The sequence below is a fragment of the Hypanus sabinus genome, chromosome 15 (genome assembly GCF_030144855.1).
Source record: "Hypanus sabinus isolate sHypSab1 chromosome 15, sHypSab1.hap1, whole genome shotgun sequence".
Lineage (NCBI taxonomy): Eukaryota > Metazoa > Chordata > Chondrichthyes > Myliobatiformes > Dasyatidae > Hypanus > Hypanus sabinus.
In genome coordinates this window covers 32,177,408-32,199,846 of record NC_082720.1, presented here as the reverse complement: position 1 = coordinate 32,199,846, position 22,439 = coordinate 32,177,408, and positions in this window count along the sequence as shown.

The window sequence follows — 22,439 nt, the reverse complement described above, 5'->3', positions numbered from 1 at the left end:
GTAGGTACAGAGCATATGTCAGGGGTAATTTTTTATGTGGAGAGTGGTGAGTGTGTGGGATGGGCTGCCGGCAACGGTGGTCGTGGAGGCGAAAATGATAGGGTCTTGTAAAAGACTTCTGGGTGGGTACATGGAGCTTAGAAAAATAGAGAGCTATTGGTAGGCCTTGGTAGTTCTAAGGAGAGGACATGTTTGGCACAGCTTTGTGGGCCAAAGGGCCTGTATTGTGCTGTAGGTTTTCTATGTTTCTGTTTCTATAAAGCCCTAACTTATTCAATCTTTCCTTATAACTCAGGTCCTCTACTCCCAGCAACATCCTTGTAAATTTTCCCTGTACTTTTTCAACCTTATTTACACCCCTCTTGTATGTAGGTGACCAAAACTGCACACAATACCCTAAATTATGACTCACTAATATCTCATACAATTTTATCATAACATCTCATCTCCTGTACTCAATACTTTGATTTGTGAAGGCCAATATACCTAAAGTCTTCTGTAGGACCCAATTTATCTGTGCCGCCACTTTCAATGAATTCTGGATTTGTACTCCCAGATCACTTTGTTCTACAGCACTCGTCTGAGCACTACTGTTCACTGCGAAGACCAACCCTGGTTGCTCCAATTGAAGTGAATCACCTTGCACTCGTCTGCCACTTTTCAACCCATTTTTCCAGCTGGTCCAGGTCCTGCCGGAAGCTCTGATAGTCTTCTTCACTGTCCACTACATCCCCAATCTTGGTATCTTCTACAAATTTGCTGATCCAGTTAACCACATTATCATCTGGATATAGATGTCAAACCACACCAGACTCACCACCAATTCCTATGGCACTCCACCAGTCCCAGGCCTCCAGTCAGAGAACCAACCATCTCCTACCACTCTCTGGCTTCTCCCACGAAGCCAATGGCTAATTGAATTTACTACCTCATTTTAACTGCCAAGCCTTTGAATATTGTTGATCAACCTCCCATGTGGAACCTTGTCAAATACCTTGCTAAAGTCCATGTAAGCCATATCCACTTCCTTACTTTCTTCAACTTTCCTGGTAATTTACTTGAAAAACTCTAAAAGGTTGGTTAGACACAACCTACCATGCACAAAGTCTCCTGACTAACCCTGATCAGTCCCTGTCTCCAAATACTTACATATTCAGCCCTTTACAATACCTTCCAATAACTTTCTAACTACTGATGTCAGGCTCACCAGCCTATAATTGTCTAGTTTATTATTAGAGCCTTTCTTAAATAGTGGAACAACATTAAGATTCTCCAATCTTCTGGTATCTCACCTGTCACTAAAGATGATTCAAGTATCTCTGCTAGGGCCCCTGCAGTTACCACACTTGTCCCCCACAGAGTCTGAGAGAATACCTTGTCAGGCCCTTGGGATTTATCCATCCTAATTTGCCTTAAGACAGCAAACAGCTTACCCCCTGTAATCTGTATGGGGCCAATGACCTCGCTGCTGTTTTGCCTTACTTTTATAGCTTCTGTGCCTGAGTCTCAAATACAAAAATCCATTTAAGATCTCCCCCATCTGTTTTGACTCCTTGCATAGATTACCACTTTGTTTTTCCAGAGGACAATTTTGCTATCCTTTTGCTCTTAATGCATCTTTAGAATCCCTTGGGATTATACTGCACTTTGTCTGTCAACCTCATGCTTTCTTGTAGTCCCCTGGATTTATTTCTCAAGTCCTCTTGCATTTCTTATATTCCATAAGTACCTCATTTATTCCTACCTGCTATGCATCTCTTTTTTTTTCTTAACTAGGACCTCGATATCTTTCGCAAACACAGATTCCCTAGGCCTGTTACCATTACCTTTTATTCTGACAGGCACATATAACCTATATACTCTCAAAATTTCACTTCTGAAGGCCCCCTACCAAGAACATCTTTACCAAAAAACAGCCTGTCCCAATCCGCACTTGCCAGATCATTTCTGACATCAAAATTGGCCTTTCTGCAATTTAAAATCTCTCAACCTGTTGACCAGACCAATGTTTTTCCATATTTACTTTGAAACTAATGGCATTGTGATCGCTAGATGCAAAGTGTTCCCCTACAAAAACTTCTATCACCTGTCCTGTCTCATTCCCTAATGGAAAATAAGGTATTGCACATTCTCTTGTTAGGACTTCTATGTAGTGATTAAGGAAGCTTTCCTGAACACATTTGACAAACTCTATCCCATCTGTTCCGTATACAGTAAGGGAGTCCCAGTCAATATGTGGAAAGTTAAAATCACCTGCTATAACAACCATATATATTTCTTGCAACAGGCTGTGATATCTACACAGATTTGTTTCTCTAATTCTCTCAAATAGTTGGGTGGTGTATTATACAGTAGCTATAAAAAATAAGCCCCCCCAGAAGTTTTCATGTTTTATTGTTTTACAACGTTGAATCACAGTAGATTTATTTTGGCTTTTTTTGACACTGATCCACAGAAAAAGACTCTTTCGTGTCAAAGTTCATTTCATAGCTTGTCACACCAGACAGTCACCCATTCTTGTCTGGCGCGTAGTGTCAAGATTAGTCTTCTTTCGGATTAACCGGGTCATAGTATAAATGTTCCTGACTCGACCCTTGTTTTTTGACTAGGCCGAGTGGCTAGCTCAGCACTCAAAATGTTGCAGATGGAAAGTGTGACCGGGGAGTGGTGGGGAGTGCTGACTGGGTGCAAACTTGGGAGCCTTCGCCGAATTAAATCTACAGTGATTCAATGTCGTAAAACAATAAAATGTGACAACTTCCAAGGGGGGGGGGGTTGAATACTTTTTACATCCATTGTATAACCCAATTAATGTGCTCATCCCTTTCTTAATCTTTCTTATTCCTTAGTTCTACGCATAAAGCTTCACTGGTTCTCCAGTTTTTCCTGTCTGAGCACTGCTGTGACATTTCCCTTAATTAGTAATGCCCCTCCCCCTTTAATCTCTTCCACATTGTCGTGTCTAAAATAATAGAACCTAGACATATTGAGCTGTCAGTCCTGCCCCTCCTGCAACTAAGTCTCACTAATGGCTACAGTACTGTAATTCCATGTGTTGATTCATGCCCTGAGCTCAACTGCCTTTCCTAAAATACTTGTTGCACTGAAATATGCACAGCTCAGAACATTAGTCACACCATGCTCAACTTTTTGATTCCTGACCTTGTCTGAGGTCCTAACAGCATCTGTATCCTCTATCTCTCTATTATCTGTTCTGGCACTTCGGTTCCCAACCCCCTGCAACTCTACTCTCGTTTGATTATCAGTATGTCAGTTTATGATTTTCCAATATACCAGACTGTTTTTATGGTTCATGGGATATTCACAGGGCTTTAAAGCCATCACAGCTATTTTCTCATGTTGACACTATCTAGATGATTCAATGTTAGAGTGACGCCCACTTCACATAATCACATATCATGCTGATCAGGTGACTTGTTTCCAATTCTTCTGTTGTTGTGGGGTAGATTCTGAAATTACAGGAGACTCTCAAGTACACTACCAATGGTTATGTTAATGAAGAGTCATCCAGTATAAGAGGTTGGTTATGACATATATCAACTCTTGCCTGAGAAGCAACTTGGATCCATTCCAATTTGCCTACTGTCATGATAGGCCAACAGCAGAGGCTATTTCATTGTCTCTTCATTCAATCCTGGAACATTCAGACAGTGAGGATGTATACAGCTGAATACTCTTCATTGACTGTAACTCTGCATTTGATACTATCATCCCCTCAAAACAAATCAATAAGCTCCAAGTCCTAAGCCTCAATACCTCTTAGTGCAATTAGATCCTCAAATTCTCAGACCCCAGTCCATTTGGATTAGCAGCAACATTGCTCCACCACTCTTCCTATATATGGGTGCACCAAAAGTTTGTATGTTTATCCCCTGCTCTACTCACTTTATACTTATTACTGTGTGGCTAGGAAACAGCTCCAATGCCATATTTAGTCTGCCCACTCCTCCCTCCTTCTTTTTCCACTTACCTCCTCTGACACTTTTAGTCTGGATGCAGGGTCTGGACCAGAAATATTCACAATCCCTTTGCCTCCATAAATGCTGCCTGTCTTGCTAAGCTCCTCCAGCAGTTTGTTTTTATTTGATTCAGCCTACAACACTTGACCCAGAAGCCACTGTTTTACTGCCTTTGAAACATTGAATTTCCTTCATGTAGTGCTGTGTGATCAATTTTCCATGTTAGTAAAATGGTTATCCTCATGTCAAAATGAATTGAAAATTATTTGAAAACTAAAAGACAAAATGAAATAGTGTGAGTATGATTAAGGCTGCAGATCTAACATGGATTCAATGTCAAAATGACTTTAAAAGATTAACTGATAAAATACAGGCTTTATTTTTATTCCTTGTACATTGAAATATACAGTAAAAGAAGTTATTAACCAAATTAATCAATTTGTAGTCAGAAATGAGTTATTAACTTCTGGTGGGTCTCCGATATTATAAAATATAAGTTATTTGCATTAAATCAGAACTGTGATTTAACTGTGATTTTTAACTGTGTTGTAATTTATATGGTTCTATTCTTCAGTGTCATAGTGCAAACAATTTATGCACTAATGATTTATCAATAAATGCATGTTTGACATTTATACACGAAAACTGGACATTGTTTGAATCTACCAACATTCAGGATAGTGAAGGGTCCAATACATTCTTCTATCATCCTCACTAAATTCATTGTTGGGCCATTATATTAACCAATCTTAGCTGAAATAGCAGGCTTTCTTCTGGTTGGTAAGGTGGTGAAAATAAAATGCTGGAGCAGGAACATGAGAAACATCAAAAGCTGGTACTTCAGTGCAGCCCGGAGGGAGGCCCATCCTTTCAGACTGACTTTAAATCAAAGCCTGCCTCTTAGATTTGATAATTCTGAGGTGCTGTGGTGTTACTTAAAGAGAATATTAATTTTGAGCTTATCTAAGTCTCCATATACTATTCTATTTCATTACAATTTGTAATAAGTTGACAAAAGTATGTGATAGATATGTGTGTTGCTAAGGTAAAATGCAGATATAATTTCCTAATAAAAACATTTTGGCAGTTTCTCTATATTATGTGTGATAAAGTTTGAAGCTTCAGCTGTTACATCCTCACGAAAATATCATCTAGCTTCATAGATCAACATTGCATTAATAGTTGGCATCAATGCTGACAGTAATTTGCAATGCAAAGATTTAAAAAACAGATAAAACTCTCATTTCTCAATAAATCAATGCATTAATTACAGCAACAAATACTGGTAAGTAACTACAAGTTCATAATTTAACCTAGTGATTTACAAAGGAGGGTGTTGAGATAGATAACATAAAATGTAAAGGAAGACTATTGTTTTATCATCATTCTCAAATATGTGTGGTTTATTCCAATCTGCATGTCCTTTATATAAAATAAGTACACTTAATACAGACATACACTCAGTGGCCACTTTATTAGGTACACCTGTGCATCAGCTCGTTAATGCAAATATCTGTGGCAGCAACTCTATGCATAAAAGTGGACATGGTCAAGAAGTTCAGTTATTGTTCAGACCAAACATCAGAATGGGGAAGAAATGTGGTCTTAGTGACTTGACCGTGGAATGATGGTTGGCACCAGGTTTGAGTATCTCAGAAACTGCTGATCTGGGATTTTGAAACACAGCGGTCTCTAGAGTTTGCAGAGAAACATCCAGTGGCAGCAGTTCTGAGGGTGAAAATGCCTTGTTAATGAGAGAGGTCAGAGAAGAATAGCCAGATTCGTTCAAGCTGACAGGAAGGTAACATCGACTCAAGTAAGCACGTGGTACAACAGTGGAATGTAGAAGAACCCTCTGAATGCACAATGCATTGAACCTTGAAGTGGATGGGCTACAGTAGCAGCAGAAGACCATACTGGATTCTAGTCCAGACGCCACTTTGCATTCCTGTATCTACAGTAATAAGGTGTCCACTGAGCGTAAGACCACATACATTAGTTTATTTAATTTGTTTGATTTTTTTTGTACTTTAGCGAGTTGAAGAATGCAAGACAATATGATAAGTTGAAGAATCCTAGGGAAAGTTATTTTATATGCAAGTTATGTCTTTTTACTATGCATTAGACTTTTAGGGCAACTTGTTTCAATTTATGTTTATATACTGACAAGTGATTTCTGTCTTTTGATAAGTTGTTACACTATACTGGTTGTCTTTTTGTTTGTTCAGGCAATATTGTTAAAGTGAAATAAAAACATTCTTGTAGTGTCGTAGACAAAGGTTATTTATTGATTGACTGGGGCTTCCAGAGTTTATTTAAGAATGCATGGATCAAATCTGGCAGGTTATATTTACTCTGTGTTTGGTTAACTTGGTTAATATACCTTTTTATATTTCAAATGTGATTAAATAGTTTTAGTCATTGTTATGTTATATTCTTCTGCTCCATCTTCCTTCTAAAGAATATAACCCAAAGCAAAATAACTCTTATTTTTTTCATTTCTCCAGTATTCTATTTAATGGTTTTCTAATGGCCATTCTGCCATCCTAATATTTACTTTTATTTGTGTTGTGGTGACACACTTTCTACGCAGGCGAACTGGCTCACAAAATGGCGAGTGCGTCTGCAGAGAGGCCAGCCCCAAAGTGGCGCTGGGCCTTCTTCACCAGCAAGGGGAGAAAGCCCGCGCATGGGAAGAGACTTTTGTAATGCACCTCTGACGTCATTTCTGCCCAGAGAGGGTGGGAATGGGACTGTGTAAAAGCCAGTGCCGCGAAGTTTGAATAAACTAGTCTGGAGTACAACTTACAGACTGCGTGTTGTTATTTCTAGCTCTGTGTGTAGCACATCGCTACATTGGCGACCCCGACGGTCCAAACGGGATTTGGACCAAAGATGATCGACTCTTCATCTGTTCACGCAGTTTTGCTAAAACTGTCAACTTTCTGGATGCTGCGACCACGTGTGTGGTTTGACCAAGCAGAAGCCCAGTTCCAGATTTGGCAGATATCTTATGATTCCACGCATTACTATTACGTGGTGAGCTCCCTTGACCAGGAGACAGCTGCCCATGTTAAGGATTTCATATAGTCACCCCCAGAAGAAGGCAAATATGCAGCCTCAAAGGGATAGGGACCTATATATAGACCTTTGGCCTCTCACAGAGTGAGCAGGGTGCCCGCCTGCTACACCTGGATGGTTTGGGAGACAGGCCACTGTCAGCATTAATGAATGAGATGCTGGCCCTGGCTGACGGACACAAGCCCTGCCTCATGTTCGAGCAAGCGTTCCTAGAGCGACTGCCCGAGGACACATCTGCTGCTGGCCGACTCAGATTTCAGTGACCCCTGGAAGGTGGTGGCCCGGGCAGACGAGCTGTGGAGAGCCAAGAGGGAGAGTGTGGCATCCGTCAGTCAGATTACCAGGCCACGCGCCCAACAGCAGACCAGACCAGGCCCGGCAAGGGGGGCGCACGCAACACAGAGGCATGAGTGAGGAGGCCAATGAACAGTGGTGTTTCTACCACCAGCAGTGGGGCACAGAAGCCCGCTATTGTTGCCTGTCCTGCAAGTTCCCAGGGAACGCCAGGTCCAGCCGCCACTGATGGCTATGGCAGCTGGCTACCAGGACAGCCTCTTGTATGTCAGGGAGAAACAATTGGGACGCTGCTTCTTGGTCGATACCGGAGCAGAAATCAGCGTCTTACCCCGACAGGGTACGACACCCGCAAGAGGAAGCCAGCACCCACCCTGAGGGCCACAAACAGCAGCACGATACGGACCTACGGCACCCACACAGTGCAGCTGCAGTTCGGCACCAGCTGGTTCACGTGGAACTTCACATTGTCCGCCGTGGCCCAACCACTCCTGGGGGTGAACTTCTTGCGAGCTCACAGCCTGCTGGCCGACTTGCAAGGGAAAAGACTGGTACATGCCGAGACTTTCCAGACATTCTCCCTGGGTGAAGCCAAGTTGCCGGCCCCACACCTGGACTCCATCACGCTGTCGGACAACGAATTCACCAGAATCCTGGTGGACTTTCCATCGATTCTGCCACTGCAGTTCATGGCAGCCATGCCCAGACACGGGGTACAGCACCACATCCCGACCCAGGGACCACCCCTCCACTCCCATGCACGAAGGCTCCCCCCGGAAAAGCTCCGAGTGGCGAAGGAGGAGTTCAAGAGGATGGAGGAATTGGGGATCATCCGGCAGTCCGACAGCCCATGGGCCTCCCCCCTGCACATGGTGCCCAAAGCAGCCGGGGGTTGGAGACCATGCGGCGACTACCACAGACTGAACGAGGCTACCACTCCAGACCGCTACCCCGTGCCACACTTACAGGACTTTGCAGCAAACCTGCATGGGGCAAGAATCTTTTCCAAAGTAGACCTCGTCCGGGGATACCATCAAATCCCGGTGCACCCTGAAGACATCCCCAAAACAGCACTCATCTCCCCGTTTGGTCTGTTCAAATTCCTTCAAATTCTGTTCAGCCTGAAGAATGCAGCACAGACGTTCCAGCGGCTAATGGATCCAGTGGGACGTGACCTGGACTTTGACATCCTCATAGCCAGCAGTAGTCGTCAGGAGCATCTGTTCCACCTCCGCCAGCTCTACTCCCGCCTGAGTGATTTCGGCCTCACGATCAACCCGGCCAAATGTCAGTTTGGACTCGACACCATCAACTTCCTGGGCCACAGGATTACCAAAGACAGGGCAACACCTCTGCCCGCCAAGGTAGACGCGATCCACCCCTTCGCCCGGCCCAACACAGTCAAAGGCCTACAGGAGTTCATTGGTATGGTGAACTTCTACCAACACTTCCTCCCCTCAGCAGCCCGTATCATGCGCCCTTTGTTCACCCTGATGTTGGGTAAAGGCAAGGACATTACTTGGGACGAGGAGGCCACGGCCGCTTTCGTTAAAGCCAAGGAAGCCTTGGCAGATGCCGCGATGCTGATGCATCCCAGAACAGACGTTTCAACCGCCCTCATAGTGGACACATCCAACACAGCAGTTGGTGGAGTGCTGGAGCAACTCATCGAGGGGCACTGGCAACCCCTGGCATACTTCAGCAAGCACCTACGACCACCCGAACTCAAGTACAGTGCTTTCATCCGGGAGCTGTTGGCATTGTATCTGGCAATCCGGCATTTCAGGTACTTCTTAGAAGACAGGCTGTTCACCGTGTTCACGGACCACAAACTGTTGACCTTCACATTCAAGAAAGTGTCTGATCCCTGGTCGGCTCGCCAGCAGAGACATCTGTCCTACATCTCTGAGTTCACGACGGACATCCAGCATGTCTCGGCAAAGGACAACTTCGTGGCGGACGCACGCTCCAGACCAGCTATCCAGGCCCTATCCCTGGGGGTGGACTATGCAGCACTGGCAGAGGCACAGCAGGCAGACGACGAGATGCCCAGATACAGGACTGCAGTCTCGGGTTTGCAGCTGCAAGACTTCCTCGTAGGCCCAGGTGAGAGGACCCTCCTGTGTGACGTGGCTACCGGCCAACCTCGCCCCATTGTCCCAGCAGCCTGGTGGCAGCGAGTTTTCGGCTCCATACACGGTTTGGCGTACCCATCTATCAGGACAACTGTCCAGCTGGTCTCCAGCAAGTTCGTGTGGCACAGACTTCACAAGCAGGTCAGTGAATGGGCTAGAACGTGCACCCAGTGCCAAACAGCCAAGGTGCAGCGGCACACCAAAGTCCTGCCGCAGCAGTTCGAACCCACCCACCGGAGGTTCGACCACATTCACGTGGATATCGTGGGCCCCCTGCCAATGTCGCGAGGAGTGTGGTACCTCCTAACTATGGTAGACTGGTTCACGAGATGGCCAGAGGCGGTCCCGCTCACCGACACATCTGCCGATTGCTGCGCCCAAGCACTGACTGCAACCTAGGTAGCACGCTTCAGGGTACCGGCCCACATTACCTCCGACAGAGGCGCCCAGTTCACCTCCAGCCTATGGTCGACTGTGGCCAGCCTGTTGGGAACACAGCTACACCACACAACTGCCTACCACCCACAGTCAAATGGACTAGTGGAACGTTTCCACCGCCACTTGAAGTCGGCTCTCGTAGCCTGCCTGAGAGGACCTAACTGGGTGGACGAGCTTCCCTGGGTCCTGCTTGGAATCCACACAGCGCCCAGAAAGGATCTGCACACCTCGTCAGCTGAGTTGGTGTACGGCGCACCCCTGGTCGTCCCAGGAGAGTTCATACCAGCCCCAAGGGGGCAAGAGGAAGAACCCGCAGCAGTACGCGAAAGGCTCGGCAACCTGGTCCCTGTACCGACTTCATAGTACGGACAGATCCCGACCTGCGTACACAAAGACCTGCAGAACTGTAAGTTTGTATTTGTACCAAGGGGTGCACACTGGACATACAGCGGCCATACAAGGGGCCATTCAAGGTGATCAACAACAACAGGTCCACATACGTTCTGGACATTGGGGGGAAAGAGGAGGTTTTCACGGTGGACCGACTCAAACCAGCCCATGTGGACTTGGCGCAGCCGGTCGAGGTTCAGGCACTGCAGCGCAGAGGCAGACCGCCCAAACAGAGGCTGATCCAGACTGTGGACATTGGGGGGTGTATCGCCGGTTCTGTGGGGGGGGGAGGTTATGTGGCGACCCACTTTCTACGCAGGCCATCCGGCTCACAAAATGGCGCGCTCGTCAGCAGAGAGGCCAGCCTCAAAATGGTGCTGGGCCTTCAGACTGTGTGTTGTTATTTGTAGCTCTGTAGCACATTGCTACTGTGTCAATAAAGAGTGTTATTTTCTTGTTAATTCAATTTCACTCTTCCACTTTGCCTTCCTTATTAATTTTTGTATTTCTGTCTGAACCTCTTTGTGTTGTCTCTTCACTGCCATTTATTCATGGAGCAGTTTGTTGGCTTCCCTTGCTTGCAGTGTCAGATTTAAAAAGTGAGTGGGGCTTGTTGACACTTCCTGCAGAGCTTGAGATCATTTGTGTTACTGGACAATTGGAAATGGCCAATAACAAGAAGTTAGGTTTTACTGGAACAGCCACAGCCATTGTTGAATGGGACAGACTTAAAGTGGAGATTTAAGACTTTGGCTCAAGAGGTTTCAGCAAGAGAGGCAGAGGCTAGGTTGAGGTTTCTGTCATGTTTCTCCTTCTGTCTTTATTAGCTCCTAGCTAGAGTAGTGAGAGCTGATCCAAGAAAAATGGTGTGCTCCTCTTGCAACATGTGGGAGATCTGGAAGATCGCCAATGTTCCTGATGACTCTGTCTGTGAGGAGTGCATTTGGGTGCACCTTTTTGCAGACTGTGTTAGGAAACTGGAGCTGGAGCTGGATGTCTTACAGATCATTTGGGTGAATGTGGAGTTCAGGGATAGAAGCTACAGGAAGGCAGTTAAAACGAAACTTCATGAAGCAGGTAGCTGGATGACTATCAGGAAAGGGAAAGGGAACAGGCAGATGCTGCAGAGTACCCCTGTTGTTATTCCCCTTGATAAAAAGTATACCGCTTTGAATATTGTTGGGGGGCAGGGGGAATGACCCTGTAGGGGAGAGTTGTAGTGAACAGGTCTCTGGCACCGAGTCTGGCTCAGAGCAGGGGAAAAAGAGGCATTTCAATAGTTAGTGGAACAGATAGGAGATTCTGTGGACATGAAAGAGACTGCTTGATGGTATTTTTGCTCCCAGGTGCAAGAGTCAGGAATGTCTCAGATTGGGTCCATAGCATTCTTAAGGGGAACGGTGAGCAGCCAGACGTTGTGATGCATTTTGGTACTGGTAACATAGGTAGGAAAAAAGATGAAGTCCTGAAAAATGAATATAGGGAACTAGGTAGGAAGCTGAAAAGCAGGACCTCAAAAGTAATAATCTCCAGATTGCTGCATACACCATGTGTCAGTGAGGGTAAGAATAGGACGTTAAGGTGGATGAATGTTTGACTTGGGGCAGAGTTTCACATTTGTGGATCACTGGGATTTCTTTGGGGGTGGTATGACCTGTACAAGAAGGATGGGTAGCACCTGAACTCGAGGGAGACCAATACCCTTGTGTGAAACAGAATGATAGTTCAGACGTTGAAGCATTTGGTGTAAAGGTAGATGCAACATGTGCTGAAACTGTGAGGAAGGATGGGCAGTAGAGTATTCTGTTGGGAGTATCCTGTACTGCCCGAAAGGCAACAGACACACTGAGGTGCAGATCGGGAAGCTGACATTGGAAAGATGCAAAAATAACAAGGTTATTGTCATGGGTGACTTTCTCTTTTCGATATTGATTGGCATCTCCTTAGTGCAAAAGGTTTAGATGGGGCAGAATATGTTAAGTACAAACAAGACGGATTCCAGACCCAATTTGTAAGCAGGCTGACTAGAGGTGTGGCCATACTGGATCTAGTACTTGGCCATGAAACTAGTTAGGTGACAGATCTCTCAGTGGGTGAGCATGTCAGTGAGAGTGACCACAACTCCTTGACCTTTACCATAGTCTTGAACAGGAATAGGAGATGATAGTATGGAAAGATGCTTAGTTGGGGGAGGATGAATTATGATGCTATCAGGCCAGAACTTGCAGCATAATTTTGAAATAGATTTTCTCAGGGGAATACACACAGAAGTGTATTTAAGGAGCACTTGCTTGGGTTTCTGGATAGGTCTGCCCCACTGAGTCTGGAAAAGGGTGGGAGGATTAAGGAACGATAGTTGACAGGAGATATGGAATATCTAGGCAAGAGGAAGAAAGAAGCACTCTTAAGGTTTAGGAAGCAAGGATCCGACAGGGCTCTGGAGAGTTATAAAGTAGCCAGGAAGGAGCTTGAGAATGGACTTAAGAGAGCTAGAAGTGAACATGAGAAGGCCTTAGCAAGTAGGATTAAGAAAAACAACAGGCATCCTAGACATATGTGGAGAATAGGAGGATGATTAGAGTGAGGGTAGAACCGATCAGGGATAAAAGAGGAAACATGTTCTTGGAGTCAGAGGAGGTAGGGCAGACAATGAATACTTTGCTTCAGTATTCACTAGTGAGAGGGACCTTGATATTTGTGAGGATGGCATAAAACATGTCAACATTAAGAAAAAGGATGTGCTTGACTCTTGAGAAACTTTAGGATAGATAAGGTTGTAGCGCCAGACAGGATATATTGTATCATAGCTTACTATGGGAAGCCAAGGAAGGGATTGCTGTGACTTTGCTTCCTACTGGCCACAGGATTTTCCTTTGAGCAAGTGGAAGGGTGAATAGTATGTTTGCAGATGACACGGCGGTCGGTAGCATTGTGGGTAGTGTAGAAATTTGTCTTAGATTAAAATGAAACATTGATAGGCTGGGCTGAGAAGTGGCAGATAGAGGCCAACCTGGAAAAGTGTGAAGTGATACAGTTTGGAAGGTGGAACTTGAAGGCACAGTACAGAGTAATAGTAGGATTTTTAGCAGAGTGGTGGAACAGGGGGACCTTGGGGTCCATGTCCATAGATCCCTCAAAGTTTTCATGCACGTAGATGAGGTGGTTAAGAAGGCGTATAGTATGTTGGCCTTCATTATCCAGGGATTAAGTTCAAGAGCTGTGAGATAATGTTGCAGATCTATAAAACTCTGGTTAGTCCACAATTGGAGTATTGTGCTTGGTTCTGGTTGCTTCATTATAGGAAGGATGTAAAAGCTATAGAGAGGATGCAGAGGAGAATTAGCAGCATGCTGCCTGGATTAGAGAGCACATCGTATGAGGATGAGTGAGCTAGAGCTTTTCCCTTTGGAGCAAATGAGGATGAGAGGTTATTTGATAGAGGTGTATAAGATGGTAAGAGGCATAGATAGAGTGGACAGCCAATGCCTTTTTCCCAAGGCAGAAAGGGCTAATAAGAGAGGGCACAGTTCTAAGTTGACTGGAGAAAAGTATGTCAGAGGTAGGTCAGAGAATTGCGAGTGTGTGGAATGAGCTGTCAAGAGTGGTGGTAGTGGCAGACACATTAGAATCATTTAGGAAACTCTTAAATAGGCACATGGATGATAGAAAATGGAGGGTTATACAGGAAGGAAGTGCTAGGTTGATCCTGGAGTATGTTAAAAGGTCAGCACAACAAATTGGGCTCTAAGGGCCTGTACTCTGCTGTGCTGTGCTATATTCCATGTTCTATGCTTTCCCTTAGCTCATAGTGGATCACTGGTATTTTGTTTGTTTCTGTTTATTAACTGAATATCTTTCTCATAGGGCTTCTTGAATGCACTTTTGGATAATTCTAGCTAACATCATTGTTTATCAATACTGTTTGTCCACTTGTATATTTTCTATTCTCAACCTTTCAGAATTTGCTTTCAGATTCTGAGTGTCAATCTCATTGAGGATCTAACCCAGACCCAACATATTGATGCAGCTATAAAGAAGACATGGTAGTGGCTATATTTCATTAGGAGCTTGAGAAGATTTGTTATGTCTCAAAAAACACTCAAAAGTTTCTGCGGATGTACTGTGGAGAGCATTCTGATTGGCTGAAACACCATCTGGTATGAGGGGAAGGCGCTATTGTACAGGATTGAGGTAAGCTGCAGAGAGTTGTAAACTTAGCTCCATTGTGGGCACTAGCCTCTGTAGCAGCCAGGACATCTTCAAAGAGTGATGCCTCAAAAAGGTGACATCCATCATTAAGGACCCCATCACCCAGGCCATATCTTGTCCTCATTGCTACCATCAGGAAGGAGGTACAGAAGTGTGAAGGCACACACTCAATGATTCAGGAACAGCTTCTTCCCCACTGTCATCCATTTTCTGAATGGATACTGAATCCATGGACACCACCTCTCTACTTCTTGTATTTCCATTTTTGCTTTACTTATTTAACTATTTTATGTATATTTACTGTAATTCAGTTTTTTCTCTGTTATTAAGTATTGCATTTTACTGCTGCCACAAAGTCAAAGATTTCACTACGTATGCCAGTGATATTAAACCTGATTCTGATTCTGATTCTCATCTGTAATCTGGGTATTGCCATACTTGCATCATTCGCAAAGACTTTCCTAAAGTCTATTGTATGATATTGTGGTCATTATTGCCCAGATTTCATCCCCCATCCCCAACCACCAATTCTCTTTTCTATTGTTATTGATTCCCCATTATTAGGTCTGGAAATAAATCTTCCCCATGAACAAATTCAATTAGAAAGAAATTCTAGGGAAAATTTGCCCTTTTATCTATCTTATCTGGCCCAAAGAAGTCTTTTGTCTACTTAATGAGGATGTGACTAAACACATTGATGAAGGAAGAGCAGTAGATGTAGTGTATATGGATTTTACCAAGACATTTGATAAGGTACCCCATGCAAGATTTATTGAGAAAGTAAGGAAGCATGGGATCCAAGGGGACATTGCTTTGTGGATCCAGAACTGGCTTGCCCACAGAAGGCAAAGTGTGGTTGTAGACAGGTCATATTTTGCATGGAGGTTGGTGACCAGTGGTGTGCCTCAGGGATCTGTTCTGGGACCCTTACTCTTCGTGATTTTTATAAATGACCTGCATGAGGAAGTGGAGGGATGGGTTAACAAGTTTGCTGATGACATAAAGGTTGGAGGTGTTGTGGATAGGGTGGAGGGCTGTCAAAGGTTACAGTGGGACATTGATAGGATGCAAAACTGGGCTGAGAAGTGGCAGATGGAGTTCAACCCAGATAAGTGTGAAGTGGTTCATTTTGGTAGGTGAAATATGATGGCAGAATATAGTATTGATGGTGAGACTCTTGGCAGTGTGGAGGATCAGAGGGATCTTGGGGTCTGAGTCCAGAGGACGCTCAAAGCAGCTGGACAGGTTAACTCTGTGGTTAAGAAGGCATACGGTGTATTGGCCTTCATTAATCATGGAATTGAACTTGGGAGCCGAGAGGTAATGTTGCAACTATATAGGACCTTGGTCAGACCCTGCTTGGGTACTGTGCTCAGTTCTGGTCGCCTCACTACAGGAAGGATGTGGAAACCATAGAAAGGGTGCAGTGGAGATTTACAAGGATGTTGCCTGGATTGGGGAGCATGCCTTATGAAAACAGGTTGAGTGAACTCAGCCTTTTCTCCTTGGAGCGACGGAGGATGAGAGGTGACCTGATAGGGGTGTATAAGATGATGAGAGGCATTGATTGTGTAGATAGTCAGAGGATTTTCCCAGGCCTGAAATGGTTCCCAGAAGAGGACACAGGTTTAAGATGCTGGGGAGCAGGTACCGAGGAGATGTCAGGGGTAAGTTTTTTACTCAGAGAGTGGTGAGTGCGTGGAAGGGGCTGCCGGCAATGGTGGTGGAGGAGGATACGATAGGGTCTTTTAAGAGACTTCTAGATAGGTACATGGAGCTTAGAAAAATAGAGGGTTATGAGGAAGTCTAGTAATTTCTAAGGTAGGGACATGTTTGGCATATCTTTATGGACCGAAGGGCCTGTATTGTGCTGTAGGTTTTCTATGTTTCCATGTTAATTAGCAATGCCAGCTCTCCACCCCACCCCCACTTCAGCCTTATTCTCTGCAGAAAATCCATCACTCTCTGACTTAAAAAGAATGTTTTAATCCAACTCACATTTATTTGGAATGTGAGAAGAAAGTATGAAAACCTGGGGGAAACCCAGATGATCATGAATGTGCAAACTCCACACTGATAACGCTAAAGGTCAGGATTGAACTCAGGTCATGGCAGTTGGTCTTCAGGCTGTGCCACTGTGCTCTTCTTGTTTGAATTCTTTTTCCTCTACCTAATCCCTAGCTGGACTGTTCATTCCTCACATTAGTGAGACAGATTCCCCTCTATATGTGGGAACCGCAGTCCAGATGGCTTCAATGTCAGCCAGTCTAAACTTTTAAAAGGGTCCAATCCTACTTTCCAACTCTTACTTTTAAACACCTCCTCTTATTTTCCTCACACTTTTTAAAAATGTCCTGCTATTTTTAACTTCTGTTCCTGATTATATCTGTAACCATGTGCAATAACCAATCATAGATGTTGATTTGTTCCTTTGAACTACATGCAAAGCATCATTTGCTGTAGGGAGAGTTGAACTTGTTTATAGCAGCACCCCCCCACCCCCCAGTTAACTTTATACTGCCTTTTCATTTTGTGTTCTATAACTGTTTATTACCTGTGGATTTATGATGCATGCACATGTGCAAGTCTCTTGAGCAAGGTTGACAACATCATTCTGTGCTGGGGTGTTCAAGTCTGAGGTTCCCAGCTGCTTCAAAAGGGCACCAGTTCTACCAATGCCCAAGAAGAGCAGGGTGAACTGCCTCAATGACTATCACCCAGTAGCACTCACGTCTGCAGTAACGAAGTGCTTGGAAAGGTTAGATATAACTACAGTTACCTTCTGCCTGAGCAAGGGCCACATTGTTGGGTTCACAGTGTAATTCGTCTTCTGCCTCACATACAGTGGACACAATCTCACTGGCTCTGCACTTGGCTTTGCAACAGCAAGACATACATCAGGCTGCCGTTTATTAATCACAGCTCAGCTTTCAACCCTGTTATCTCCATCAAACTTCAAAAGCTGGGCATCTGGAACTACATGTGAAACTGGATCTTTAACTTCCTTATTGGGAGATGACAGACAATGCAGATCAGTGATAATGTCTCCTTCTCACTAACAATCAACACAGGTCCACCTGTTTGCTTAGCCCACCGCTCTACTCCCTCTACACTCGAGACTATGTAGCTAAGCACAACTCAACACTGTAAAATCTCATATGGCAACGAGGATTTGTACAGAATTGAGATAGATCAGCTGGTTGAGTGATGATGCAACAGCAGCCTCATATACAATGTCAATAAGACCAAGGAGCTGATTGTGGACTTCAGGAATGGGAAGACAAGAGAAGACACACCTGTCCTCATCAAAGGATCAGATGAGCAGATTCAAGTTCCTGCACATCAGCAAATTGGAGGATTTACCCCGGGCCCAGCATATTGATGGAATAACAAAGAAGAAATGGCAGCAGGTCTTCTCCAATCAGAGTTTGAGGGGATTTGATATGTCACCCAGTACTCTTGGCAAATTTCTATAGATGTACGGTGGAGAGCATTCTGTTAGGTTGCATCACAGCCTGGTACAGAGGCTACAATACACTGAATCGCAAGAGGCTACAGAGTGTTTAGACTCAACAGTACCACATTGGGCACAAAGATCCTCACCATTGAGGATATCTTTAAGAAGCAGTGCATCCATCAATAAAGACTGTCACCATTTGGGACATGCCCTCTTCTTGTTACTGTCATTAAGGAGGAGGTGCAGGAGCGTGAAGACTTGCACTCTGCACTCAAAGATTTAGGAGCAGCTTCTTGCCCTCTGCCATCAGATTTATGAATAATGAAAACTACTCCATTATTTCTCTTTCGCACTGTTTGATTATTTTCTAATGTATAGTAATTTTTATGTATTTGCATTGCACTGCTGCTGAAAAACAACACATTTTGTGTCATATAGGGCAGTGATTATAAGCCTAATTTTGATTCTGATCATTAAGATTTGTCCAAGCATTTATATATTTACTGGTGACAAACTGGCACTTGTTCAACTGCTCAGCAAATTTTGAGTCCATGGCAAAATTCCTGAATTTAATGATATTTGGATAAAAAGGCTAATGGATCTAATGTACTTTCACTAATTTATTTAAATAATCTGGGTTAGAAATTATTAGGTGTATCTATCTTTGAGAAATGAGTCAACTGTGTAAGATGCAAGATTTGAATGTTCCAGTTGTTAAATTCTAATACTGCGGATGATTTTCCAACTCTCCATCTACTGTTCTGGCTGAAGTGCACAGCATATGTACTGAACTCTGTGAGATATTCACTGCTGTTCCATTTGGTTGCTCAGTTTATTATAGCATTCTCGGCCATAGGCTAACCACCAGGTTTTGAGATTCGCTAAGATTGTTCCAACTCCTCAAAAAGTGATGTCATTCAGCAGAAGCATACGGGCACTGGAGAGGAATGCAGGTAGTGGCTACAAATTTAGGGTAGCCACAGAGCTTGAATCCCTTCTGTTCTCTCTCCTGGCACAATGACACTCTGGGTTTGGAGTTGACCAATAGTCGGAAAGGTGCTCAGGGACATAAGCCAAAATCCAGGTCAGTTTAGGGCCCTAAAATCCTGAATGAAATAAGATACAAGGGTACCAGAGTCAGAGACATGTTAGGCTTAATTTGATTTTCTTGGTTTCTTTCCAGCTTTAGAACTTGAGCAAGTCTGAACTTGAGGGTACAGTAGGACTGCATGTACACCATTGTGTTAGATTACTGGTGGCCACAGATCTCTTCTAGGTGTACTTAAGGTTTAGGAAGCTAAACTCAGACAAGGTCCTGATATGTGGATAGTCCATTAAGAGGAGAGGCCATACTGGACCCGGTGCTGGGTGATAAGCCTGGCCAGGTGAATGATCTTTCAGTAGAAGAAGAGTTAAGGAACAATGATCACAACTCCTTAAGTTTTAAGATAGTTATAGATAAGGACGGATTGGCACTGAATGCTGGCTGGGATGACGGCAGAGCAGACGTGGCTGAAGTTTCACAAGGCGCAGGATAGGTATGTCCCACAAAAGAAGAGGTTCTCAAATGGCTGGGGTTGGCAACTGTGGCTGACAAGAGAAGTTAAGGGCTGCATAAAAGCCAAGGAAAGGGCATATAAAATAGCAAAAGTGAGTGGGAAGTTGGATGATCGGGAAGCTTCTAAAATGCAATAAAGGCAACTAAAAAGGCTGTAAGAAGGGAAAAGATGAAATATGAGGGCCAACTAGATAATATAAAGTAGGATACAAAAGTTTTTTTCAGTTATATAAAGAGTAAAAGAGAGGTGAGAGTTGATATTAACCACTGGAAAATGATGCTGATGAGGGAGTAATGGGGGACAAAGAAATGGCAGATGAACTTAATGAGTACTTTTGCATCAGTCTTCAGATGCAGTATGTGCCAGAGGTCTGTGAGTATCAGGGAGCAGGAGTGAGTACCATCGCTACTACAAAGGAAAAAGTGCTAGGCAAATTGAAATGTCTTAAGGTGGTTAAGTCACCTGGATCAGATGGACTTCATTGCAAAGTTCTGAGCAAGATTGCTGAAGTGATAATGGATGCATTGGTCACGATCCTTCAAGAATCACTTGATCCTTGCATGGTCCCAGTGGAATGGAAAATTATAAACGTCACTCCGCTCTTTGAGAAGGGAGGAAGGCAAAAGAAAGGAAATTATAGGCCATTTAGCCTAACCTCAGTGGCTGGGAAAGTGTTTAAATCTAATATTAAATATGAGGTTTTGGGGTACTTTGAGACTAATGATAAAATAAGAGAAAGTCAGCATGATTTCTGTAGAGGGACATCTTGCTTGAGAAATCTATCAGAGTTCAAGGAAGTAGCAAGTATAGGGAATAGAATAGGAAAATAAGGAGATAATGTTGAGTCTTTATAAGATATTAGTCAGACCGCACTTGGAGTATTGTCAACAGTTTTGGGCCCCATATCTCAGAAAGGATGTGTTGTCAATGGAGAGAGTCCAGAGGAGGTTTGTAAGGATGATTCTAGAAATGTAGGGGTTAACATATGAGGGTCTTTTTTGGTAGCTTTGGGCCTGTACTCACTGCAATTTAGAAGAATTTAGGGATGGGGGGCAGGGGGGGTGGATCTCATTGAAATCTACCAAATGTTGAAAAGACTAGATAATGTGGATGTGGAGAGGATGTTTCCAGTGGTGGTGGTATCCAGACTAGAGGGCATAGCCTGAAAATTGAGGGGTGTCCTTTTAGAACAGAAGTAAAGAGAATTTTTTTTAGCCAGAGAGTAGTGAATCTGTGGAATGCTGTGCCACAGACTGTGGTGAAGGCTGAGTTCGTGAGTATATTTAACGCGTAAGTTGATAGTTTCCTAATTGGACAGAGTATCAAAGGATATGGTGAGAAAGCAGGTGTTTGGGGTTGAGTGGAATCTAGGATCAGCCATGATGGAATGGCGGAGCAGACTCAATGGGCTGAATGGCCTAATTCAGCTCTGATGTCTTATGGTCTAAGGATAAGCATGGAACTTGTAGAAGAGTATTAAATTGAGAAGTGCAAATTATAAGAATATTAGGCAGGAATCAGCGAGAATTGTTGAGAACAGCTACTACTGGACAAGTACACATCTGACACGTGGAGAGTGTTTAAAGTCCATCTGATCCAGTAAGAAGGAATGACAAGGATGGCAAGGTACAGGAGCCTTGGATGTCAAAAGTGGTGGTCAATATAGTCAAGAACAAGAAGAAGGAAACATTTGTGATGTTTAGAAAATTAAATTCAAACAGATTGCTTGAAAATTATAAAGAAGCCAGAAAAGAACTCAAGAAAGGAATCAAGAAAGCCAGGAAGGGACATGAAAAATCCTTGGCAAGAGGGAGTAAAGGGAATCCCAAATTATTCTATACATATACCAAGAGAAAGAGTGTAACTCCACTGAAGGAGGGAACATGTGCTTGGAAGTGGAGGATGTGGGTGAGTCCCTAAATGAGTACTTTTGATCAGTATTTATCAAAGAAAAGGATGTGGATAATATGGAGATCAGTGTGGAGGTTGCTCATAGAAGACAGAAGATTGTGGTCAATGGGACTTACTCTGGCTGGTGGTCTGTGACTAGCAAGGGATCTGTACTGAAACCTTTGCTGTTTGTAATATCTATAAGTGACATGGGTAATAGTGTAGTCAGGTGGATTAGTAAGTTTGAAGATGGTATGAAGATTGGTAATGCTGTGGATAGCATAGTGTAGAAGACTGGAAAAAGATACAACTGGATAAGGATCAGTTGCAGATATGGACAGAGAAAAGGCAGATGGAGTTTAACCCAACTAAGTGTGATGGGTTGTACTGCAGGAAATCAAATGTTAGTGGCAAGACACTTAACAATGTTGATATGTAGAGGGATCTTCAGTCCAAGTCCACATAGCTACTTGAAAGTGGCTACCCAGCTGATAGGATGACTAGAAGGCATGTGGCATGCTTGCCTTTATTAGTCAAGGAATGGTGTTCAAGAATTAGGAATTTATGTTACGGTTATATTAAGACTCCAGTTGGGCTGCATTTGGAGTATTGCATTCAGTTCTGATCACCCGATTATGTTCAGAATCAAATTTATTAACACTGAGATATGTCATGAAATTTATTGTTTTGTGGTGGCATAAAATATACAATAAATTATAATAAAAACATAGATCAAAGTTAAATTAGTAGTGCAAAAAGAGAGCAAAATAGTGAGGTAGTGTTCATGGGATAATGGAGTTCAGAAAGCTGATAGCAGAGGGTAGCAACTGTTCCTAAGGTTGTAAGATGGAGATGAATTAGGCCATTTAAACCATCAAAACTTCTCCATCATTCAATCATGGTTTCTTTTTCTCTCAGCCCCATAACTTTAATGACCTTATGCTTCCTGATTAATAAGGGCACCAAAGGGGAGAGGGCAGGAAAATGGGTTTGAGAGGGATAATAA